Consider the following 26,795-nt stretch of genomic DNA (forward strand, 5'->3'; position numbering starts at 1 on the left):
AAAGGTTTTTGTGTATTACCATTCCTGATATCTGATTTTACAGGACTCCTCATCACTTTTGCAGATTCAGACTAATACGGCTACCCCTTTGATACTTTACACTGACAGTTTCTCTCCATTGAACTGAGTTAAATACAGTCGGCTTTTCTGCATTCCCAATAATTGCAAGCATTAGCGGTCATCTCTTACAATTCCTGCATTTAGGGTTAACACAGTTTTTGAGCTCTCAACAGCCAAATTGGTTATAATAGGCAAAATACCATTCTAACAAATGAATATCTAGCAGGCCTAAGCCACTGAGTGAACTGTATTTACGTATCAACAGTTGAATACTTAACAGATCTAAGCAACTGAGTGAACATAACCACACTCAGTATTCCTTTCCTATTCTAGCTGGCTACAATGAAAGCATTGATTCAGACCCTCCTTACTTGAACAAAGACTGAACTGGAGAAGGGGGTCCCAGGCCAGACAGAAGAATTCTGGTCACAGTGGTAATCCGCTTAAGCTAGCTAACAGGTTGAGATACTGCTTGATTCAAATCCTATCTATTTTATAAAGCTTAGATTGTGTTTTTGTTTTATTTGTTAGGTCATCTGCTTTGATTTGTATATTCACTACTTATAATTTTACCTGAAAGCGTGTTTTGCTGGAAGTACTTGGGACATCTGCTCAGGAATAAAAATTGGTACATTGTCTTGTCCACATTGAGGGCAAGGCAGATTGGACAACAAACTAATACTGGTCAGGCTTTTGACCAGGGTTAGATAGTTCTGCACTGGAATCCTAGTCTTAGAAGCTGGCTGGGGAGGAGAAAGAGTGCTGGGCCTCTCTATCATTACTCTGAGTGGCTGAGGAGAAGCATTCATGTAACTGCAGCTCGGTGGGTCCCTGCCTGTGTAGATGCTTGTGAGAGTGCAGGACTTGGAGTAGTTCGTAACTTGTCCTAGCCTCACAGTGTGAGAGGGGGCCAAGACTGGTATTCCAAAGGACTCAGAGGTACCTCAGTTCCAGGCTGCACCTTGGGGAAGTCCATCACAGGGACATAAGTATATTTTAAGTCCTGAATAGAAGGACTTTAATGACATCCTCAAGTCCTTTGCTTAATTGGAGACACAGAGATTTGGTTCAATGGGGAGTACTGCGGTGATAAAACTGGTGGAGGTGGGTTTGATGGCACTCTCAAACTTTTCCTCATATTTTTTTTTAACTAAGCTCATGGCAGTCAGAAATGATGGATGTGTACAACCAGGCACGTCATCTCTCTCCCCTACCTTCCTCCCAAATAGGGCTATGGCAGGCTTGATAGGACTCATCACATGCTGAAAACTTCACTTTATGATATGAGATCAGGAGCAGCAGCAAGAAATAAGACATCTGAATTTTCTCTGTTTTACAGATAGATTTCAGGGAAAGTCATTGATTTGATTAAGCAGTTTGGTACTGAAAACAATGGATAAATTATTTTATAGAGCAGATTTGTTCACCTGCTCAGTTTAAATTACATTCCATCACATTAAGCAGCAAATACACATGTGACCTGCAAAGTAGTCAACTGAATCCTTTACTTTACATAGCTGATATATAGCCATGCACTCTAGATCAGGCCTGGGCAAAATACAGCCCATGGGCTGCCTCCGGCATGCCAAGCCACCAGATCCGGCCTGCGGAGGCAGTGGGGAGCCCCAGGCAGTCTCCTCTGCTTGCCCCACAGCTCTGTAAGCCACTCAGAAATGCAGCTGCAGAACACTTTTTCTTTGAGAAACTGGACAATGAGAACTGCCTGTTTGAATAACAGGCATCCACCCTCCTGCTCACTCACTCACTCAGGCATGTGGCTGAGCAGGCAGAAACATTTTAAGCTCTGCAAACAGGCTGGTTTGTCTGCTAACTGGTAAGAACCTACCTCTGGCAACCCAGCCCCTCCCTTCCTTGGACAGAACCTACCTCTGGCATCCCAGCCCCTCCCTTCTCCAACCCTCTGCCCTCCTCCCCCCACTCCTGCTCTGCTAGTCCACATGCACCCATACCCTCTCCCAGATCTGGCACCGCAATCTCTTGCCCGAGATCACAATCCCCTTCTACCCTAGGTCACATCCCAAACCCCTGCACTCCAGTTTCCTGCCCAAAGTCACTCCCGCTACTTCATCCAAACTCCCTCCCAGACTCCATTCTCCCTCCTGCATTCTAATCCCTTACCCAAGCTCCCTTTTGCAGCCAACCTCCATCCCATACGCCGCACCTCCATTAATACCATGAAAGAGTGCAGCTCTCAACCACTTTACACAACCTTAGCATGGCCCCTTATCAAAAATTATTGCCCACCCCTGCTCTAGATGGATTAGACTTTTTTAAGTTACCCTCCATAGGAAGTGTGAGAAAACAAAAGGAAGGGTGATTCAGGTAATTTGTAATGTATATTCCAATCTAAAATAATGGTTCAGACCCAGCTGTATCATCAATGGTCAGTTTTTGCTACTGTGCTGCTTGTTTGATATCATTAACTGCCACTCCTGTTGGCAGTGTCATTAGAGAAATCTTTATAACCCAAATGAACTCAATTGTTTCTGCTCCTTGCTTAGATTAGGCAGAAGCACATTGAGATTGTACTGTTGGGGAGTTTGATTTCTACTGCCCATGTGTTTTTCATTCTGTAGATTGAAAAGGCTATTCTCCAGAGTTGTTTGTCACTTTCCAAGAGCAATACAATTCACCCAAAAAGAAAGAATTGTTATATCCTATCATCACAACTAATTAGACTAAAATGGAAATAGTTATTACACTGCAATCCCTCACTGAAAGCAACCATTTATAAAAAAAACAGGCTTAGCTGAGAAATTCATTAAAAAGACTCAAGCTCAACAAAAGCTTTCATTGCCTCAGTCGTTTTGACTCGAATAAATTTGTTACATGAAATCCCTGTCTCCTCTGAAATGTGCTTGTAAAATTGTAGTTAATAACTATATTTTGAAAGCTCGGAGCTATGTATGTGGTTTATTTGGGAATTTAAAAAGTAAAGGAAAAAATTAGGAGACATTTGCACCACTGTAATTGTGGCTGCATCAGCGTCTCCTTATAAACCTCTTATTGTCACAAGAAAACTATTACAGTTTTAGTTTTGACCTTTAGGACACTGGCTTATCTCAACAAGAACTAAATTGTTCCTCCTCTGGCAATAACAAGTACACAAACAATGGTGCAGTCCAGCAAAGCACTGAAGCATATGCTGAACTGAAAGCACGTGTGTACTACATACATTTACAAACACTTCTAGTTAAGCGTGTACTTAAGTGCTTAAGTAGAACAGGAGCCAATATGAGGTGGACATGGACATTGCTGCATATTCATCAAATACTCTCCTTAAAGCAAGAGGAGTTAAAATCATAGGGCTGGAAAAGACCTCAGGAGGACATCAAGTTCAACCCCCTGCCCAAAGTAAGACTAACCCCAACTAAATCATCCCAGCCAGGGCTTTGTCGGATGGGACTTAAAAACCTTTAGGGATGGAGATTCCACCACCTCCTTAGAAAACCCATTCCAGTACTTCACCACCCTCCTAGCGAAATAGTTTTTCCTAATTTCCAACCTAGAACTCCCACACTGTAACTTGAGACCATTGCTCCTCATTCTGCCATCCATCACAGCTGAAAACCACTACTGAGTTAGAAGAATTAGACAAGGAGAATGAACCCTCCAAACCTATAGCTTTCTAGAATCTATGCTGGTGAATGTGTTTGGCAGAGTCAGTCCTGCAGTGTTGTCCTACCTGGGAGCATGACTCCTATATAATTCACCATCAAACGCATAGCTGGGAACTCAGTGGGCGATAAGGTTACTTCAGTAATGGGTGTATTTGCAGAATTTGCTACTTCATGCACTGTATGGCATTCAACCTATTCATGAGATCCTGAGAATGAGTCAGAGGGCCTATAGGAATTATAGGATGTAAAACTGTAAGTATAGATTCTCAAATACAGATAGATAAAGCTGCAAACAGGGTTGGGGCAGTAACCTTATCATACTCCAACATCATGTTTTAAATTCCATATAAAGTACAGTATTGCATTTAAAATAAGTTCAACAAGGAATTTCTCAGCTCCTGACAAAGTAAATAAGTATTTGAAAAAGGGGCTAGTTTGAAAGACTAGGAAATGTAAAGCCTTAATTTACCCATACTATAGATGCCAGCCATCCCTATATTCTATGACCAGAATGTCTCAATCCTCTCTTTCTGAATGGAAATTTCAGCTGAAGATCTTCATGTGGTTGATAGCCAGGTTCTTGGACACTGAACTGGGTCTATTTTTTCCTGGTGCCAATGATTTATATAGCTACTTGCCTTCCAGCAGAAACCTATGACAGACCAGATGAAGGATTCAAATGGGGAAGTAATCTAGTCTCTGTATGCATTAAATGTTTGATTCCTCGTTTGATATCAGCAATGGTGACATCATGTACTGTAACTTTTTAAACTTATTTTGTCATTTGGATCCCTCTGCACTGGTCCCTGGCCTAAGATCCCCATCTTCTTTCCCATATTATATGCCACTAACAACCTGACATTCAGTAACCTCTATTAGTGTCAAACTGGCCACCTGGAGAGGACTAGTAATGAAATACAGAACCTATCTTCTTAGGCACCCAGCCCTCCAATAGCTCTATTTTAAATAGTTTTATTTTACAGATAACACATGTGCACTTCTTCAAACAAAAACTTAAGAAAAATGCATTTATACATTTACTTACAATCACTGTTTATATGGCTTTCATACAGCACTGATTCCTATTGAAGATAAAGGATTATAACTCCAGCTGCCACTCACTGTACATTCAGTGCTTACAGTAGAACAACATCCGGAAGTCAAAGCAGTGGGAGAAATAAGTGTTAGCAGTTACATTTGTGCAGATGAATTATAATTCTGATGTTGTGCTTTGCCAATTTACACTGGATGCAGTGGTGCATTTGATTTTATGATAGATACATGGGTTAACATTATAGATAAATAATGAGCCTGTTTAAACTTGTGCTGGACATTGCAATATTAAAAGGATTACAGCAACAACATTACAAAACTATTTTAAAATCCTCATTAGCTCTCAGCAAGCGAATACAGTTATGCACAACTAAGAGCAACTAATTATTTTATGCTACCCTTCTAGCATCCAAATGGCATTAAAGTAACAGTCATTAGCTTGGTGTTCTGTTCTGTTCACTTCTAAAAGCTTCCCTGCAGAAAGATAATTAAAAAGACCTTTAGGTATTGCCGCAACAATTATTTTCCCAATAGAAGTAAAAGTGTAATGCGTTATTTTCAATTAGTGGAAAGCTCTCTTGCACATTTGCACCATACTTGAAACACACGTCTGCTTGTGCACATATGGTAACAGGGCGAAAACGGGTGGGGGTGACCAGTGTAGTCCGATAATCATGAAAGACATCAGTTGTTGCACCTGCTGCAATGTAAGAACTCGGGAATCTATTTAGTGAGGTATCCTATTTCCAGTTGTGCCTTGTTATACCATGAGTTGATACAGTGTACTTAGAATTTTGGAAAGCCCCTACTAAAGGCTTTTAAGCAAACTAAGCCATCATAGGAGAAGAGAAATGGCCCTCTCATAGATCAATAATGGATTTAAAAGATAGGAAACAAAGGGTAGGAATAAATGGTCACAGTTGAGAGAGGTAAAGTGAAGGTACCCCAAGGATTTGTACAAGAACCAGTAGGCTGCGTCTAGACTGGCATGATTTTGCGCAAATACTTTTAATGGAAAAGTTTTTCCATTAAAAGTATTTGCGCAAGAAAGCATCTATACTGGCATGTGCCTTTGCGCAAAAGATTTGCTTTTGCGCAAAAGCATCTGTGCCAGTGTAGACGCTCTCTTGCGCAAGAAAGCTCCAATGGCCATTTTAGACATCCGGCTTTCTTGCACAAGAAATTAACGTGGCTGTCTACACTGGCCCTCTTGCACAAGAAAACTTGCGCAGGAGGTCTTATCCCTGAGCGGGAGCATCGGAGTATTTGCGCAAGAACCACTGATTTTGTACAGTACAAAGTCAGTGTTCTTGCACAAATACTAGCGGCCAGTGTAGGCAGGTGGCAAGATTTTGCACAAAAGCAGCTGCTTTTGCGCAAAATCTTGCCAGTCTAGATGCAGCCGTACTGTTTAAAATATTCATAAATTATCTGGAAAAGGAGATGGACAGAGAGATGGCAAAATTTGCAGAGGATACAAAATTCCTCAAGGGAGTTAGGTCCAAAGCACATTGTGGGAAGTTACAAAGACATCTTGCTAAGCTGTGTGACTGGACATCAAATGGCAGATGAAATTCAATCTTGATAAATGTCAGGTTATACACTTTGAAAAATTAATCCCAACTATTCATACAAAATGATGAAGTATATGTCAAGCTGCTACCACTCAAGAAAGACCTTGGAGTCATTAGGGATAGTTCTTTGAAAATATCTGACCAATGTATAGTAGCTGGCAAAAAAACAACAAAAACCAAAAACCTAACAGAATGTTAGGGACTATTAGAAAAGGGAGAGAGATGAGAAAGTAAATATCATAGTGCCATTATATAAGCCATGATACATCCACACTTGAATAGTTTGTGTGGTTTTGATAGTTTCATCTAATAAAGGGTATATTGGAATTAGAAGAGAAACCAAAGTGATTAGGGTTAAAGAACTGTTCCCATATGAGAAGAGATTAATAAAAACTGGTTCTATTCATATTAGGAGAGAAATGACTAAGTGATGGGGATATAACAGAGGTTTCTAAAATCATGAATAGTGTGAAGAAAGTGCTATTTACCCCTTCACATAACACAAGATCCTAAAGTCACACAGGTTTAAAAAAAAACAAAAGAAAGTATTTCATCGCACGATGCTAGGTCAAAATATAACTAGTTTAGAAAAGGATTAGATAAATTAATGAGATGTAGGTCTATCAATGACTGTTAGCCCAGATGGTTGGGGTATAATCTGATGCTGTGATTTTCCCTAAATCTGTGACTGTCAGAAGCTGGGACAGGACAACAGGCGATGGATCATTCAATAATTGCCCTATTCTGTTCATTCCCTTTGAAGCATTTGGCACTGGCCACTGTCAGAGCACAGAGTATTGAGCTAGATGAACCTGATCTGACTAAGTATAGCCATCCTTTTGAGTGAAAATTTCTTCTATTCCTCTACTGGTGATCAGTTTGTGTCCTGTTGCATGGAAATTGATCTATATTTATCCTAGGTAAAATAATTGCAAAAGATACATTGCTAAAATGCAAAAACTGCAAGACAGAATCCATCTGATCTACAGTGTATGAAGAAAGTCACAAGAAATATGTTCAGTAGGAAAAAGTTTGTTGTCATGTATTTAGTAGGAGCTATGTGTCCCACACTAAATCTGTACTTAATCTGTACTTCATATTTTATTTGAAATCAAGCCTACTTTCATTTTTATATAAATTGCCAAGATTACATATACAATTGTTCATAATTTCACTATTTATAATCTTCTATAGAAAATTGATGACTAAACTTATAAAGTAGAATTCAAATTTTACAAGCTGGTGGGGGATTACACAGTTCATAAAAACAGAGTTCATAAAATTGAACATTTCAAAATTACAGTTGATATTCATACGTTGCAGTCTGGTGCATTGTTTTGCTTTCTTGTCTTTCTGTAAACCACTGAAAAGCTATTTCCAATGAATTCTAAGGTAGTAAAATGTGAAGGGATGTTAACTTATTCTTCTTGACATCACAATCATTATGTAATTTCCCTCCAGACACACCACCACCCAAAAAAAGAGTCAGGAAAAATGTTTTGTATAACTGATTATTTGTAAGATTGGCATTCATAAAATTGAGGTTCTACTGCAGGGCTTGGCAATGTATGGCATGCATGCCATAAGTGGCATGCAAGATGATTCCGAGTGGCACGAGGCTGCCTCCCAATCTGGAAGCTGAGCATGGCCAACCTCGGCCCTCTCCTCCTGTCCGCCAGAGGGTTGGGCCAGACCGGGTCGAAGATATGCTCAGCCAACTTCGACCCTCTCCCCTCTCAGCCTCCTTCCCCAAGCACTGCTCCCAGGGGACTGTGAGTCCAAGCTCTGCTTCCCTGCTGGTGTGTGCACTGGGGGCATAGGGATGTGGGGGTAAGAGGGGGCAAAGGAAGATGAGGCACATGAGGTGACCGAGAGAGATTAATGAAGCAGTTAAAATGTAAGTAGGACAATTATTAACTTTAAAAAGTATCAATGGGACACATTGTAAATAGAAGTGAATAAGTTAAATCTTGGCATGCCACTTCTGAAAGGTTGCTGACCCCTGTTCTACCATATTGGGATGATTCACTCGCGTGTTTCTATAGTATTAGTGCCACTCAATTCATTTTAATGAGACCACTCTTGGAGGAAAGTTTGAAGGAATAAGACATGGTTTCATTCAAAGCAGCATCCAAAAATTGAATGACTTCAAGCCTCCAAGAGCTTTGTTACAAATTTTTGCATGTCTCAATTTTATTCATGATTTCCTCTCCATGAACTAATCAACAGTAAATTGCTTGAGGTGGATAGAAAAGTATTTGACCTGAAGACTGCAATATGTAGTCATGAAGCATTAATTTTGAAAACAAAGCTAAGATAAAAAAAATCTATACTTTTTAGGTGTTCTGAAGAAAAGTGGAATGTTTTGGATCTTGCTTTTACATCTTACCAGTTGTCTGCGATATCCATTAGGCAATTTATTTGTATTCCACAGGAAAACATATCCCATGTACTCCTGTGCTTTGAACTATTACAACACTCTGTGTGAGACTGTTGCCTCAAAATGCATATAAAGGCAGCCTTATAATGGATAAACTGAACTCACAAGTATATTATTATGCTTGTTAAGAGAATGAAGGCTTTATCTAAGATAAAATCTAGACAAATTCAAATCAGAAATAAGGTGTATATTTTTAACAGTGAGGATAACTAACCATTGAAACAATTTACCTAATAACATGGTAGAATCTATTTCACTTGAAATCTTTAAATGAAGACTTTTATATCTTTCTAAAAGGTGTATGCTAGTTGTGACCTTGTTCCATGGCCCATGTGTTTTTCAGGAGATCAGGCTAGACTTAGGCACCTATATCCCATTGTTAGGCACCACTCGGATTCACAGAATGTCTCCTTTGCTGCTGATTAAGCCTATGACTGCCTAAACTCACTTGGCATCTAAGTTTTTTAACTAAAAGTTCCCTACATGCCTAAGTTTCTTCCTCTGGCCATGTGTACTGCTGCCTGACTCTAGGGCTATGTCTACACTCGCGTCTCCTTGCATGAGTAATATGCAAATGAGGCTAAGCATTGAATATCGCTAAGCCTCATTTGCATAACTAATGAGCCGCCATTTTGCAGAAGAGGTTCTTGTGCAAGACAATACGGAGCTGTCTACACTGCCCCTTCTTGTGCAAGAAAAACCCTCTTGCTCAATGCCGTTATACCCATTACTTGAGAGGAAGAACAGCATTGCGCAAGAGGGTTTTTCTTGCGCAAGAAGGGGCAGTGTAGATACTCCTTGCTCAAGAGGCTCTTCTGAAAAAAATGGCAGCTCATTAGTTATACAAATGAGGCTCGGCGATAGTCAACGCTTAGCCTCTATTGCATATTACTCGCGCAAGAAGACGCGAATGTAGACATAGCCTAGATGTCCGGACACCTATCTCCCATCTAAGCCCCAGAGGGATTCATGAACCAAGAGGATATAGACATTCCTCTGCCTAACTTGTGTGTGAGGCCTGATCCTATAGGCATTCTCAGAGGCTATCTAACACCATACAGTGGGTGACCTTCTGGTTCAAATCCCTCCTCTGTCTGCCAGCTCTCAGATAAGTGCCCTGACTACTGAGCTAAGGGATAAGTCTCACTCTTCTATTAAAGTTGTACCATTTTAATTAACTGAATGAATAAATATTAATTGGGCTAGATGCAGCATTAAAATTATTTTGTAGCCCACTGAGGAAGTGGCAGGTCCCTGTTCAAATTTCTTCTCCTCATTAGGCACAGCGGGGGGAATGTGAACTGGTTGTCTTCCACATCCCTATCCAGTAGGCTAAAGGGAAGTAGGGATATCCTTACCATTCCTGCTTCTTTGTATGTGACCTCTAAAGCACACCTACCAGATCTACTCCTAACTCATATTTAGCATGTGGATAGCTAGCCAGAAATCAGCATCTCTCCTCCTTTCTTGGCATTCCCCACTGAGTAGTTTAGGAGGCTCTCCATATCATATGCTAGCTTTATGGATTACACTGTAAAGCATCTGTCTCTCCTTGCTCATTATATAGGAACCCAACAAACTCAGACTATTTTGATCATAGCGTCATTCCTGTGATTCATCTAGGCACCTTAAAGTTGGCTAAGTCCCTTTGGGTGCATCAACAATGCTCCTATAGCTCAATATAAGCTAAGCAATTTGCACTACACAAATTACATTGCTTATTTTTAGGTGATTTCAAAATAAAGTGCTGTTTCAACAAGTCCCTTAACCCTCGTGCAATGAGGTTTACAGGGACATCAGAATAGGGAGTCCGTTACATTTTGGTATAATGGGCAGAATAGCTATTTTGGGATTCCAGAGGTATCTGAAATAGCTCCACAGCGTAGATGTAGCCTTTGTGAATTCAGGCCTCTGCTAAGCTTAGAGTATTTTGTAATCTGGTGCTATGCTCTATTTTCTCAGGAAGCATCTCACAAGTGCTCCTTGAGGTACTGGGGATAGTTATGCTGGTAACAGGGAATGGAGGCAGATGGAGAATGTCTATTTGCCTGGCAGCTTTCAGACATCACCACATTCCACTAATCCTGTGTTCTGTTAAGAAGAGTGTTGCACTGGAGTGTTGAGCATAATGATTCCTACATATAAACCACAACGTAGTTCATTAAATTCTGGTCAAATGTTTACAGGGGACTTTGGAAATTTCTGAGATGATGAAAGGACTTGAACAATGTACAATAATTCTAGTTCATGACTATTCTTTCTTCATTAGAGATAATTAACTCTGAATTAGTTCATTTCTGTTTCTGGGTATCTAAGCTTTCCTTCTAGCAGAAATCTTGTTCTGAGTACAGCTCTACCAGATGGAAACCTTGGACTGTCAATGTCATTTGAGTATGAATATTTAAACTTACTACATGTAGCAAAAGGCTTCCGTTGCACAGTGATCTGAATGTCACAGGGACCTTGGAGCTATACCCTTGCTTTGTATATTTATAGCCTGGACCAAAAACATAATGAATTTGTGCCATATTTGTTCTCTGCTTTGTCATTAAATGTTATAGTTAAAAAAAAACTGTCAAGGGTTGCACCAAGAATAATTCATTCCGTTAGTCTTTCAGTTTCCATGCTGACCTTTTTTAAAAGGGCGTGCTCACCAGAACAGCAAAGAGAGGCTGCTTTGCAGAGATTTGAAAGGTAAATTAAGAATTTCTTAAAAGAGACCATTGCAAGAAATGTTTCTCAGAACACTAATATTACTATAAAATATTGTTCTTACTATTTGTATTACAGGATCACAGAACAGAGACCAGAATCTCATTGTGGAAATACTGTCCAAATTCACAGTGAGAGACATAACCTTCTCAGATGAGCTTATAGTCCAACTACACCAGACACAGGATGGAAGAAAAGAAATATTCCTAGTTCATAGGTCAGGAATTGAAGCACAGAAAGCAGCAACAGGATTCCCAGGAGCGGTGTATCAACAGTTCTACTGACTTCAGTGGAGCTATCTGGATTTACACCATCTGGGTTTAAATGACTTAGCCAAGGTTACACAGACAGGCTATGTCTACACTGCAGGTATTTGTTGGCAGAGAATATGCTAATGAAGCACTCATTAGCATTTGTCGTGCTGTCATTTGCATATTCTCTGCCAATGCTTTTTGCGCAAGAGGTTTTTGCATAAAAACAAGCAACGTAAACCGATCCATTTTGCACAAAAAAAAGTTTGGGTTTTTTTGTGCAAAATGGACCTGTCTACACTGCTTGTGTTTTCATAAAAACCTATTGTGCAAAAAGCATTGGCAGAGAATATGCAAATGACAGCACGATAAATGCTAATGAGTGCTTCATTAGCATACTCTCTGCCAACAAATAACTGCAGTGTAAACATAGTCATAGGATTGAGCTAGGAGTTGACATAGTGATTGAGCTAGGAGTTCAATCCAGATCTTCAGCATTCCAGTGTAAAATCTTACCACTTCCTTCCTTTCATACCACACATTTCAAAAAGGAGCTCTTTTATTTTTAATGCGTGTATGTTTGAGATTGGTAGACTAAAAACACAATTGTAATATGCCATGAAGGAAAAGTCCCATATTGAATATATTACTAGGGATACTTAATTAGCCTGTTTCCAAGCATTAAAAGGCCAGTTTTGAGTACCCACACATTTTGATTATTAATTAAAATGACAAATAATTGAATTTACCTCTAGTGGCTTTGTCTTTATTAAATACAGTCATTATGGGGGGAAAAAAGCCAGGTAAATGTATCAGATATGGGTTGTAACTGCCAAGTTTGGATGAGAAGCCAGAGTTATACAAGATTGAGGGAGAAGAGAATCCAGTGCTGTATCATCTCTGTATTTTATTCAAGCTTAAGGGTTTTTTTAAATGAATTTTTATTATTGCACGTCTTTGCCAACATCCATTATGCAACCATGACAGCAGTTAATTTATGAGTTTTTCCACACTACATCATGCTGTCTCCAGGTATTATTCCATAATACCATTGTGTGTTCAAACTGCTTTTTAAAGGCTTTTCAATTACAGAAAAACAATAATATCCATTATGTAAAATGGAGTTACTGTTAGACCCATGCTTTATTGCTCTAGGTTTGCACAGGTTCTCAATTTTGGTTCATGTTCCTTATTTCTATGGGAATTTTGTTTCTTATTACTCTGACCACCTGACAAACTTAGATTAATTTAGTCTCAGAATATCTTGCTGGGGTAAAGAAGTGATCATTTTACATGGAACCACTGAAGCTCAGAGGCTGAGTTGCTAAATATCACAGACAAAGTCTGTGGCAGACCTGTTAACAGAGGACAAGTAGACAACCTGACTTCCAGGCCAGCACCCTAACTATAAGACAAGCCTTCCTCTCTCAAGTTCCATTTCCAAAGTTCACAAATACAGCTCAGCCAATACTCCATGTTCTGTCATTTGAAACCCCTGAGTTTCATGTGGCTTCCATCCAGAAACTTAACCTGGCCCAACCTCATGGGAAGGCTGTACAAATTGCGGAGCTAAGCCAAGTTTTGGATTTGCTCCCCAAGGAGTGTGCAGGTTCAGTCATTAATGGACAAGACCGATCTACAGTGAATCCACATACATTCTTTGGCTGCACCAACTTTTCCAGGTGTTTGCACTCACTCTCTCAGGGTATGTCTACACTACAGCACTAATTCGAACTAACTTAATTCAAATTAGTTAATCCCAACTAAGCTAATTCGAACTAGTGCATCTAGACCTAAAAACTAGTTCGAATTAGCATTTTCCTAATTCGAACTAGCATGTCCACATTGAGCGGACCCTGAACCGGGGTTAAGGATGGCCGGAAGCAGTGCTGGCAGGGCATCAGATTAGGACTTAGAGCGTGCAGCTGCTGCCTCAGGCTAGCCGAAGGCTGTGCTTAAAGGGACCCAACCACCACTTCGGACAGGCTGTTCTCAGGGGTTCCCCGCTCGCTTGTCTAACTCGATGAGGGACAGCAAAGCATTTCTGGCTTGGAGTGCCCTGAGTGCCCACACTCGGCACATCACAGCACTCGGCCATCAGCCTGGCTGTACTTGCCGCAGGCTGCTATCCGGGGGGGGGGTGTCAATTGGGGGACTGCAGGACAGCTTCCACCCTGAGAAGCCCACAGAGCCAGCCCAGTCCTTCCCATCGGGGGCTCGTACCCTATTCTTCCCTCACCTCCTTCCACTTACCCCTTCCTAGCCCCCCTTCCTGATGTACAAAATAAAGGACACGTGTGTTCAAAAATAGAAACTCTCTTTATTGAACAAAACTCAGGGAGACTGGGAAAAGGAGGTGGGAGAGGAGAAGAGAGAGGGTGGGAGAGGGGAGGGCAACTAACATGATCAGGGGTTTGGAATAGGTCCCATATGAAGAAAGGCTAAAGAAACTGGGACTTTTCAGTTTAGAAAAGAGGAAACGGAGGGGGGATATGATAGAGGTCTATAAAAGCATGAGTGGTATGGAGAGGGTGCATAAAGAAAAGTTCTTCATTAGTTTCCATAATAGAAGGACTAGAGGACACCAAAGGAAAGGAATGGGTAGCAGGCTTCAAACTAATAACAGAAAGTTCTTCTTCACAAAGCAAATAGTCAACCTGTGGAACTCCTTGCTGCAGTAGGCTATGAAGGCTAGAAATAGAACAGAGTTTAAAGAGAAGTGAGATAAAGTCATGGAGGTTGGGTCCATGGAGTGCTATTAGCCAGGGGGTAGAAATGGTGTCCCTGGCCTCTGTTTGTGGAAGGCTGGAGATGGATGGCATGAGACAAATGGCTTGGTCATTGTCTTCGGTCCATCTCCTCCAGGGTAGCTGGTGTTGGCTGCTGTCGGCAGACAGGCTACTGGGCTAGAAGGACCTTTGGTCTGACCCAGTATGGCCATTCTAAGCTCACGGCTCAGGGTCAGGGGTCTCACTGGACCACCCTGATTTTCATGCACACCTGCTCCTGGGTGGCCAGGCTGGCAGCTCTCCTGCCCTAGACGGCCACTTTCCTGTGCCTAGTGCGGAGGTCGTGGATAAGGTCCACGATGTCCGCACTAGACCAGGCGGGTGCCCACCTCTTGTGGACCCAAGCAGACTCCCGGGAGCCGGCAGCCTGGTCCCGGGAAGAGGCGGAGGGCTGGGTGGCAGCAGGTGGCTGGCTCGATCCGTGCCAGGTGCAGGGTCTGCTGGCTGGGTGCTGGCAGGCTTGCACCTGGCACGGGCACTGTAGCCAGCCCGTGCCCCTTTAAGGGCTCCGGGGCCGGGAGGGGGGCAGAAGAGTTTCTCTGGTGGTGCCCAGAGTGGCCACCAGGGAAAGCCGGGGAGGGCTAGCCTCCCACTAGTTCGAATTAAGTGGCTACACAGCCCTTAATTCGAACTAGTTAATACGAACTAGGTGTTCGTCCTCGTGGAATGAGGTTTACCTAGTTCGAATTAAGCGCTCTGCTAGTTTGAATTAAGTTCGAACTAGCGGTTTGCCAGTGTAGCGCCTATCAAAGTTAATTCGAACTAACGTCTGTTAGTTTGAATTAACTTTGTAGTGTAGACATACGCCCATATTCATGCATTGTTACAGAGTAATGGTCACAACCTGGGTAGAGTGTTGTAAATACCTACCTAGGCAATACAAATATTAGCAGAGATTTTCAGTCCCACTCCTACCTCTTGTACACTACTCAAGAAGTGCAAATCAGCCAGAAAGCTACATAATGGGACAGCTACAGACTGACCTGGCATAGAACAAGCCTGGAGTGGCTGAGCTGGCTTTATCCACTTCACACAACATCTGTTCCCAGCTTGTTTCTCCCACAGTATGTGGCCTGCTGGGACAGAAGAGGCACAACCTCACTTGGGTGAAAGGATTGCTTCTACTTAGTACTATCAGAAATACTTTCACCTCCTCAGGGCAAGGAAGATATACAGTTCCCTACCCCCTTGTATCCTCTAATAATGTATGCAGTGGCTCTGCTTTCCCTCAACTGTTAAGCAGCATAAACTAAAAGTCTATTTCTCCCCAACTTTTAAGTGCCTTACATGCAGTATAGCTTCATCCTCTGGTTATTAGTGGATTATATCAATTAAAACAGTATTGATTTGTGAGAAGCTTCAGGACTTGCTTCATGCATTCTAAAGCAAAAGCCTAATACTGGATTGGGTTGCTGAAACCTCATCTAGCACACACCTAAAAAAGCCATAATTGAACTGAAAAAGAATTATCTCCAGATGACACATAATGATTCGGTATTTAGAATGGTTTATTTTTTTAATAACACCCACGTCCTCTATATGAATGAGGAGCACATTGAAATAGGTCATTGCAGTACTAGAGATTAAAAAAAAAATGGGACTATATACACACTCCTGCCAAACAAAAAAAAGAGTGTGCTGAACTCAGACTGAATTTATACGTTAGTTAATTGGAGTAATTATTATGAGTGTCCAGTGGTTATTTTGAGTATACAGATATAATTAATTCCCCTGTAGAACATGGGCAATTAGATTAATGCTATTGTACCAGTGTACTACTCTGCCTCTTTCCCCAAGGACACTGACATCTAAACAAGGAGATGATTATATACTTTAGAATATGCAGTGGTATTATTGACATTTTGCCTTGATTTTACCAGTCAAAAGATATTAACCACATTGCAATCTATAAAGGGTGAGATTGTGTCCCTATTAAGCACTGAACCACATTGCAGGCAACATGAGGATTATTAAAGGCAACAGGAAAAACACATCAGGGTTCTTTGTGACTGTCACCTAGAGGAGAGGCTAGAAACGTGATTCTGGCCATTACAGGTGAGAAGCACCAGTTTAGTTTTCTCTATGAGGCAGAGTAATTACCGTAATGTCTAGTGCCAGGCAAAGTGGCAGTCACATGTGCTCTCTCAATAGGAACTGCAGGTGCTAAGCACTCTTGAAAATTAATCAAGCCATAATTTGTTTCCTCCTCTCCCCTCTTCCTGCCCCCCACTGATTTCCTAACTATAGCCAAACTGTGGCTTCCTTTTGTACACTGTAAACTCTTTGGAACAGGCACCATATTTTTCTTGTGTGAACAGCACCCCATTGTGCTCATAGGGTCCACAATGATAAACAATACCATGGAGCAGAAGATAGCTGCTATGCCCCAGAACCACTGATATTCAACTCCATCCCTGCTTTCTCCTTGCTACTTGGGAGCTTCTTAATAACAAATTAAATACCCCACTAGCTCAGCTTCACTGACAGGTGCAGTGCAAGTTAGGGGTGGAGCCTATTTTCTATTTTTACTTCCGTACACTCTGCTTGGGGAAGGTGGGTGCGATAAGCACAAAGCTTTGGACAGCCCATTAAGGGACATGTGGTGGGTTCTTCCTCCCTCACACTCCAGAGCAGATGCATGCTCCAAGAAGCAGTTTAGACCTGAAATTTTCTAGTTTTTGTAGGCCCAGGGGTAAAAAAATCTCACTTTCCTTCTTTCTCTGTGGAGTCTAGAAAATCCTTTATATAAAAACATATTCAAGAGTAAAGGTTCAAAATGCTAAGGTTTACAGTAACGTTTGTAGGCATGGCCTGAACTACTGCTTCCAATGCAGCCAGCTGGAAGGGGAAAGGAGTCCTGGGTGTGGTTATGCTCACTCAGTTGTTTAGCCCTGCAAGATAATCAACTGTTGATATGTAAATATAGCTCATGCTGGAATGGGAAAGAGATCCTAGGGTGTGGTTATGTAAATCCAGTTCAGCCAGTGCTATAGACCTGATGGATGGTCAATTGTTAGAATGGAATGTTGTGTATTATAACTAATTTGGATTTTGTGGGGTCACAAACCATGTTAACTCTAAATGTAGGAATTGTACACTATGACCACCAGTGCTTACAAGAGAGACACTATCATTGTAAAGAGTCTCGGATGGACAAGCCTCCCCCTTCCAGACTCAAGTGGACTGAATTGGGGGGGGAGAGAGCTTGAACCAGCCAGCTACATGCCCTCCAGGCATGAGCTGTAAGACTGGTTCAACCTGTCTCTTCCCCCTTATTCTAAAGAAAGACTTAAACAGACTCCATAAGGAGTCTCTTTATTATTTTGAAATATTATTCCAGTGGAAGCTGGAATCTTACAGACAGCCTAGGTGGTGGGTCAAGAGCTGAAATCACTGGGTTAGAGCCAGACCCATCTCAGAAGCAGCAGCAGGATGGTTGGTGGGAGCAGCGGCAGGCAGACAATGGGCGGCTGGCAGGAGCATGTGGCCAACTGGCAGGAGCGACTGACAGGCAGCTGGTAGGAGCAGTAGCAGGCAGCCAGCAAGGTGGTGGGTGGGAGTGGCCAGCGGGCAGCTAGTTGGAGCAATGGCGAGGGGCCGAAGGAGTGGGTGAGACGCCTTCCAACCCCACCCCCCCAAGAGTGGGAGATGAGCTCTGAAAATCAACTCTGAGCTCTGGTCTGCCCTGACCAAGGGCAGCAACTGAGAGAGGGGTACGGAGAAAGGTTTGGCATGTGAACAGGACACTTAGGCTATGTCTACACTGGCAGGTTCTTGCGCAAGAAAAATCTTGCGCAAGAGTTCCTAAGCAAGACATCTTTCACAAGAACACGTCCACACGGCCATGTGCTTTTGTGCAAGAGCATCCATAGCAGTGTGGATGCTCTCTTTAACAAGAAACCTCTGATGACTATTTTAGCGCGTCCACACAGACTTCTTGTGTAAGAACTCCTGCGCAAAAGGGCTTACCCCTGTTAGAAAAGAGGGTAGCTCTTGTGCAAGAAGCCCGCTCTTCCAATGCTGTACTATAAATCCTCTTGTGAAAGAGCGGGTGGGCAGTGTGGACGCTCGGTGGAAGAACAGCCGTCCTTGCACAAGAACTTGCCAGTGTAGACATAGCCTTACATTGCTGGACTTGTGAACTTGAGAGGCAAAGGAGACACTATCCACTTGAGCTGGGATGTTCACTCATGGGTTGGTTATGAAATCCGTTTGTGGTGTTTTCCCAAGTTAATGCCATGTTACTTCTCTCCCTCTTTCATTAAAAGTTTCTTTTCTACTCTCAGACTCTGTGCTTGCAAGTGGGGAAGCATTGCCCAGGGGTGTGAGTGGATTTCCCAGGCTCCTGGGTGGGGACTTGAGTCAGTTCTGTGTGGGATGGATGAAAAGGAACCCCTAGATCAGGGGTGGCCAACCCATGGCTTTTCAAAGAAAAAATTGTGCCTCCTGCACCTACAGCTCAGGGCTTTGAAAGGGGCAGCGTGTTTCTGTCTGCACAGGATGCTGCTGCAGACTTCAAAATGGCCACTCTTAAAAGGGAAACACCTGCTCTGTTGTTAAAAGGGCTGCGGCCAGTCCCCCCTCACCCCCCCCCTTTTTTTTTTTTGGCTCAACAACTTTTTTCCCCTCAGTTCTTTGTGCTGTATCCACCGCTGTTTTGGCTCTTCATCTGTAACAGGTTGGCCACCCCTGCCCTAGATATTGAACCCAGCCCTGGCTGCTGCCAGCGCTACCTGGCAGAAGGGTTACATGTTATTGAAACACTGTGGATCATCACTGGAGAACACTGTTGCATTTTGAACAATGCATAGTGCACTAAGATCTTGGTTTAGTAAATTCCACAGAAGGTGCCTATAAAAACTGTGGCTGTATTTTGAATGAAAAAACCCATTCAGCTCTTGTCTCTATGGGATATCAAATTTTAATCGATGTTTGAGCACTGACTAGTTTTTCTTGCCACTTGCAGAGTCCTTTGAAAGACAGAATTAAGCAGAAAAGGGGCTTACTGTGGCATTTTATTTTGAAAGCCAACAGATGTATTGAGTCAATGAAGCTGAAAATGTTACAGCTATTGCATACTAAGTGCAAATGCAGACATACACATTTTTGAACATAATGAATCATTTCAAATACCAGCTATTACATGCCTCAAAAAATAAAGTCGAGATTGACGATCACAGGGGAAAAAAATGTAACTAACTTTGAGAAACTAAAACCAGGGCAATTATTGGGACTGGAGGAAAAGTGACTCCAAACCTCTATGACTCCCAGTTCAGCCAAGGACTCACAGATTAACAGTTCCTCCACAGTTTGCTGGGTGGGATATTGAGGTGTTAGGAGCCTCTACCACTTCTTCAGCTGCTCAGAAACCTGAAAATATTACTGGTAATATTTTTCAGTCATCTTCCTCTGCTGTGGAAGAAATAGCTATGGCCATAGATATTGATACAGGAAACCCCTAAAGGGGCACAGAAGCCTTTCATTTCTACATAAGGCAATTACAGGGTAACAGAGCTCATCTTGAGGATGATTAAGCTGACATGCAAAGACTACCCAGTGCTGGGAATTTTACAGGGCTAGAAATGAGTTACTCATGCCCTTCGTTGATCCTCCAGTGATCCTGTGTCCTGTATTTCTGTGGTGAGAGGACTGTAGATATTACTGTGTCCCTTCAGACATGCCTGTACTGAAGTGAGGGAAAATGCAGAGGGATTAACATGGAGGAGATACCAATCAGGGCCCCACCGACCAGATGCTTATTATGGGGTGGAGGATGTGATTGGCTATGGTAGGGGGTGTATTCAGCCTAAATAGGGCCCATTTTCAGTTAGCACATGATGTTCAGAGCTGGTTTCAGTGCTAGGACTGTGCACTAGACCCTTAACACACACACACTATTTCTCTGGCTTGAAGACCTGGCTTGCTCCACTTAGAGAAGGGGACCTTATATGCCAGCTCCAAATCCAGGTCGTCATTCAATTGCCCTTTGATTAATTTGAAGTCCTAAATTAGACTAAATACCTTTTATTTTGTGCATTTGCATATTAGCAATTGCCTAATTAATTTTCTTGTTTTGAAGAGCACTGTGACATTTATGAATAAATCAGCAAAAAACATGAGTTTCATAGCTGCACTTTAAGTCATTTCTAAAATTATGACTACTGGGAGTCAGAATTATTTAAAACACAAGCTGAAAGTTTTCATGTTTGGAAATACAGGAATCTGATTCTACCTTTCATAAATTGCTTTTCACCATATTCTTTTATAACAGCAATAGACAACAATGTTACGATTTGCTGCAAAGCAATATAATGTGGCTAAATGGCTAACGTTTTCTGGTGCAGCAAAACATTGTCCACATGTGACTCTGGGATTATAGATACAGAGTTTGGTCTTAGTGTTCAATATGAATGTGCATTTCCTTTTGTATGCCATAGAAATTAGCATGCATAGGAGCCAGCTTTAGCAGGCAGAAGATACAATGACGTGCACCCACTTACTCTAGCAGGAAGATCAAACACTCAGACAAATCACTTCTCATAATGTGTGTAGGTACGGAATTGTGCGTCCTTGACTTGGGGTTGCAGAAGTGTGCACCCCGGTGGAGTATGTGGCTAGGTCTCACATGGCTCCATTGGAGAAGGAACTTTCCTCATATCCAGCTCCATCTGGACTGTTTTTTAAGGCAGCAGAAAGGAAAAGTTGTGAACCACTTTGAATAGAGATAAGGGGGCATGTCACTAGGATTGGGCATGGCCAGGTGTAGCCCAGTTTTGCTCTCCCAGGCACTGGCCAGTTTTGTGAGCTAGATATAAAGGGGAAATATGCTGCATGCTGTAACTTGCCACAATCTGTTCTCTCCCTCCCCATTTAGTGCAAGAGGAAAGCCTTGGAACAACTATGCTTCAGAGAATGGGTTTCTGAGAGACAGTTTCTCATGAAGATACAACTTGTGATCTCTCTTTACTCAGGGCTGCTAAATATGTAGTTCAGCTTAATGCTGAGATGTGGGTCAGCCCAGTGCAGTAGCTGAGAATACAAACAGCAGCTCCAGTTAATTTATTATTGCCAAGGGCTATTAAAGAGGAGCACAAAAAGGAAACAGCATGTTTGAGTTGGCCAAAGGGTTACTACAGAGGATCTCAGTTTGGGTCCTGAGCCAGAAGTGGCTGGAAGAAATAAGCAGGCGATATGTTTGTCCCTAGGCAGAAGGAACAATTCAGGTTTCTACTGTTTCCCAGTCGGTCTTTGGAGAGCAACGACAGCCATAGGAAGCCTTCTTTTAATGGAAAGAGAACCGAGGAGAGAGAATAAACAAAGGCTCCTCCTATTAGAAAAGGATCTTGAATCCCTGGGGAAGAGGTGGGTGGACAATGAGAAGGATTCAGATAAGTTTTATTGTTGCTGCTACCCGAATCTGCCTCAAGTCAGCAACCACAGGCAGTAAAATCTGTCTTCAGAACCCACTCAGACTATGCCTAGACTGCAGACCTCTTTTGGAAGAAGCTTTTCTGTAAGAGATTTTCTGAAAAAAAATCTTCCGAAAGAGCGTCTAAACACAAAAAAAGCACTTCGAAAAAACCATTTGCTTTTTCAAAAGATAGTGTCCATTCGGTGTGGATGCTATCTTGCATTTAAGCTGTGATTACTGTGGATGGACTGGCCACAGGGCAGCTGTGTTTTTTCCTCTTCTTTTGAAAGAACTCCCTCTTTCCTGTCCACACACGCCTTTTTCCGAAAGAGCTCTTTGGAAAAAGGCTTCTTCCTCATAGGAAGAGGTTTACCAATGTCAGAAACCCCACTGTGTTCTTTCAATTTTTGTTGTTGTTGTTGTTGAAAGAATACGATTGCAGTATGGACGTAAGTGAAATTTTTTGGAAAAACAGCTGTTTTTCCAGAAAAACTCTGCAGTGTAGACATACCTTCAGTGTGGAGCATTGTCCCATTCTCATGGAGACTGTCCTGAATACAGAAGTTGAGCAGCTATAATCTCAGATGACCCACCTGGGCCTTCTCCCTACAAGAAAAGACAAACTTTTATAACCAGAAATCCCAGGTAGAGCTGCGCGAAATTTGTTCAAAAGTTTTTGTTGTGTTTTGTTATGTTTTTTGGTGGAGAAAAAGAAGATTGAGTAACAATGAAGTGCTTTGCAACTTTAAAAGATTCATTTAATTTAAAGTTGTTAAAAAAAGTTAAGAAGTGTTTTGATTTTCAATTTCAAAACAATTTTCTGCTTCAAAATTGCCTTTAGTTTTATTAAGAAACAATAAAAATGTTTTTAAAATGGCAAAAAAACCCCACAAAAACCACTTTGTTCTATCTGAAACATTTTTTCATTTGTTTTGAATCATCAGAGAACTGAAAAATTCATTATGTGCACAGCTCCAGTCCTAGGTTCCATCCATATTTCCAATAAACTACTGAGCAGTGCAGTGTTCTAATACCGCATTTCTCAGATTCTTGCCAGGCAGATATGAAGTGACTTTGCAGTCTATACACCCACTACGTGATTTCACCTCACAGATGTGCACAAACAAGAGACTATTTTAAGACTTCGTTTTAATGTACAAGTCTCCATTTATGTAAGAGAAATATTATCTGTGCAAGTGTCTGAGTATTGATCACTCTTCCCTCCATGTCTATAGTTTTAACAGCAACACCTGGGTGTGTTATCCACATTACTGTATAATAGTGAGTAGTAACCTTAGCATGAAACGAGGAATAACGGTAGTTCGGAATAGGAAGCCTAGTCCGAACTACCTAGTCCGTGCCGCGTGTAGCCGCGCGGCACGGAGTCCGCACTAGCGGACATTTAAAAATGGCGGCGCCCGGCGAGATGCAAATGAAGCCCGGGAAATTCAAATCCCGGGCTTCATTTGCAACTCCGGTTGCCTACATTACCACCCTAGTTCGAACTAGGGTGGTAGTGTAGACATACCCTGGGGCTACGTCTACACTGGCCCCTTTTCCGGAAGGGGCATGTAAATTTCACTAGTCGTCGTAGGGAAATGCGCGGGGGATTTAAATATCCCCCGCGGCATTTAAATAAAAATGTCCGCCGCTTTTTTCCGGCTTTTAAAAAAGCCGGAAAAGAGCGTCTAGACTGGCCCCGATCCTCCGGAAAAAGTGCCCTTACTTTGAAGTAAGAATAAGAGCCTCCGGAAAAGGGCACTTTTCCGGAGGCTCTTATTCTTACTTCAAAGTAAGGGAACTTTTTCCGGAGGATCGGGGCCAGTCTAGACGCTCTTTTCCGGCTTTTTTAAAAGCCGGAAAAAAGCGGCGGACATTTTTATTTAAATGCCGCGGGGGATATTTAAATCCCCCGCGCATTTCCCTACGACGACTAGTGAAATTTACATGCCCCTTCCGGAAAAGGGGCCAGTGTAGACGTAGCCTGGGTGTTTTAAACTTGCCCGGGATGAGCAGGCAGCCTCCTCAGGAGCCACTGCCAGAAAGGGTGCCCCCAGATAAATGTGGCATCTCTCCACCCACCTCTGTCATGCACCCCACTCACTCCAGAGCCTGAACTCCCTCCCCCACCCAGCTGTCCTGCCCCCAAACTTCCTCCCAGAGCCTGCACCCAGGACTCCACCCCCAGCCAGAGCTCGTACCCAGACTCCATCCCAGAGCCTGCACTCCAACATCCTCACCTGCATCCACATTCCCTCCCAGACCCTGACCCCTCATCGCCTCCCAGAGCCCCACTACTCACCCCTCCTGCACTGAACCTTTATCTCTCCCATCTCCTGCTTCAGCCCAGAGCCTGCACACAAACTCTCTCCCAGAGCTAACACCTCCCCCACCCAAATTTCCTCTCACAGCCTTAGGCAACAGTGGGGGGCGGGGAGAGAGGAGGAGGAAGGGAGCGGAGAGTTGGAGTGGGGACAGGATGCAGGCCCTGGTCACCCCCTACATTTCTACAAATGTGCTGCCCCTGACCATTTGCTTAAGTTGGTGTGCTCTAATTAGTTCCATTTGACTTCAGTGGGACATCTCCTAAAGGTTACATTTAAATACATGCACAAATCTTTGTAATATCAGGGCCTTTACATAATGCAATTAGACTGACTGGTCACTTTGAGGCTCAATGGACATTGAATCACCAACCATGGTCTAATCCACCTCCATCTTGTACTCTAGCCAATTAAAGGAGCCGTGTCAACCTAAAAGGTGCACTAACAGTCCCCTGGAAGGACAGCTTTGAAGAAGGTTCATACAAGCAAGGAGTTGATAAGAAAATGGAAAGCCTAATTTAATAGTGAATAAGAATCAATGCGGCAGTATAATAAACTAGAGTGGGTTTTGCCCTCAAAAGCTCATGATACTAACAAAATACATAATTTCTAAGGTACCAAAGTATTACTTGTTTTTAAAAGTCTGACTGTATTAAAAGACCAACTGTACAGTAACAAGTGGCAAAAAATGTGTCATGGCCATTTCTCAGATTTCTCTTCCCTAGTGGTTTTTTAAATTTGTCACCTGGAAAGCAGGGGAAAGCTATCATATTGTTGCAGTGCATGTCAAGGTCAAAGTGACAGCATTTGGATAGAGCTGCAAATTAGCTCTTGTATTTCCACATACAACATTTATTACTGGATCAGATTATTTTTGTCTAAGTGAATTCGTAAATCAAGCAGATGGCACTTAGCATTGCATCTCATTTAAGGCAGCTAATATTTGCCAAGGTACTTATTTTAGAGGGTTTAAAAAAAAAGGCCATTTCATTTAGCATTTAGAAACACCAACTCTGATGTTTTAGATCCGTGAATTTTTTTCCTTCCAATTTGTGGACACTCTAAATTGTTTTAAATGAAGGTGTGAATCTCTTTGGAAATCTTAGACAGACTGCAGACCCTCAAATTGCAGGCTGATAACCATCATTTAGATGACACACAAGCAGAACTGGATAGGGCCAGATCCTGATACTGTGATTCTTACTGAGCAGTACTTTACCACCACCACCCACCTCACAGCCTGTCCTCATCTGAGCACCGACTCTGAAGCAGCCCAGGAAAATACATTTACAAGCTTCACAGAATCAGGCTATTTGAAACAGTCACAGGGCATCTTACCACAAGCAATACCTGCTTCAAGCTGTCCTGGGGATTAGCTCTACCAACTGTTATCTTCTCCCATCTTGTTTTGCTCTGCTGCCTTGCTCACTCCTGGATCTACAACATCTTCTCTGTGACTTGGCCTTCTAGCCAGCTCACTGAAGTCTTCCCTTCCCCGTTTTTACTGTCACCAATGCCCAGCACCACTCTCCTGTGACTGGTAGGTGAACCCAGGACCAGAGATATCTGGGAGGGGTAAGGTGAAAGGGGTGGGGTGGAAGGTGGGGAGCCAGCCAGGCCAGGAGTGGAGCCGGACTGGAGAGCCAGTTGAAAGGGAGCCAGAAATGAGCTCCCCATGTCCAGCAAAATCCCTCCCTCAGAACCCAACGGGAGGTCCAACCTGTATTACACTTTCAGTTCGTCAGTGAGAAACTGTAATTGATAGGAGTACTGACCAGTACCTGGTGACTAAAGGGTTAAACTCAGGTAGCTAACAAAGGGGTTGGCAAGGAGCCATAGAAACAATGGGCATACAGTGTTGAAAGTTGAATTATATAAAGGTATGTCTACACTACAAAGTTAATTCGAACTAATGGATGTTAGTTTGAAATAGCTTTGATAGGCGCTACACTAGCGCTCCGCTAGTTCGAACTTAATTTGAACTAGCGGAGCACTTAGTTCGAACTAGGTAAACCTCATTCTACGAGGACTAAGCCTAGTTCGAACTTATTAGTTCGAATTAAGGGCTGTGTAGCCCCTTAATTCGAACTAGTGGGAGGCTAGCCCTCCCCAGCTTTCCCTGGTGGCCACTCTGGCCAACACCAGGGAAACTCTATTGCCCCCCTCCTGGCTCCGGCCCCCTTAAAGGGGCATGGGCTGGCTACAATGCCCGTGCCAGGTGCAAGCCTGCCAGCACCCAGCTAGCAGACCCTGCACCTGGCACGGATCGAGCCAGCCACCCGATGCCACCCACCCCTCCCCATCTTCCCGGGACCAGGCTGGCGGCTCCCGGGAGCTTGCCCGGGACCGCAAGAGGCGGGCACCAGCCTGGTCTAGTGCGGACATCGTGGACCTCGTCCACGATCTCCGCACTAGGCACAGGAAAGTGGCTGTCTAGGGCAGGAGAGCTGCCAGCCTGGCCACCCAGGAGCAGGTGTGCATGAAAATCAAGGTGCTCCACTGAGACCCCCGACCCTGAGCCCTGAGCTTACAATGGCCGT

General features: G+C 42.8%; 1 long non-coding RNA gene across 2 annotated transcripts in view; it reads right to left on the reverse strand.

Annotated features, from left to right (window-relative positions):
* The window catches only part of LOC142827255 (uncharacterized), a 167,364-nt gene that overhangs the window by 35,280 nt on the left and 105,289 nt on the right, over positions 1-26,795 (reverse strand). For both annotated transcript variants that reach the window (XR_012901856.1, XR_012901855.1), the window contains exon 4: positions 22,443-22,537. This is a non-coding gene — a long non-coding RNA (uncharacterized LOC142827255). The remainder of the gene's footprint in view (positions 1-22,442; positions 22,538-26,795) is intronic.

This window comes from Pelodiscus sinensis, chromosome 2 (assembly GCF_049634645.1).
Source record: "Pelodiscus sinensis isolate JC-2024 chromosome 2, ASM4963464v1, whole genome shotgun sequence".
NCBI classification, from domain to species: domain Eukaryota; kingdom Metazoa; phylum Chordata; order Testudines; family Trionychidae; genus Pelodiscus; species Pelodiscus sinensis.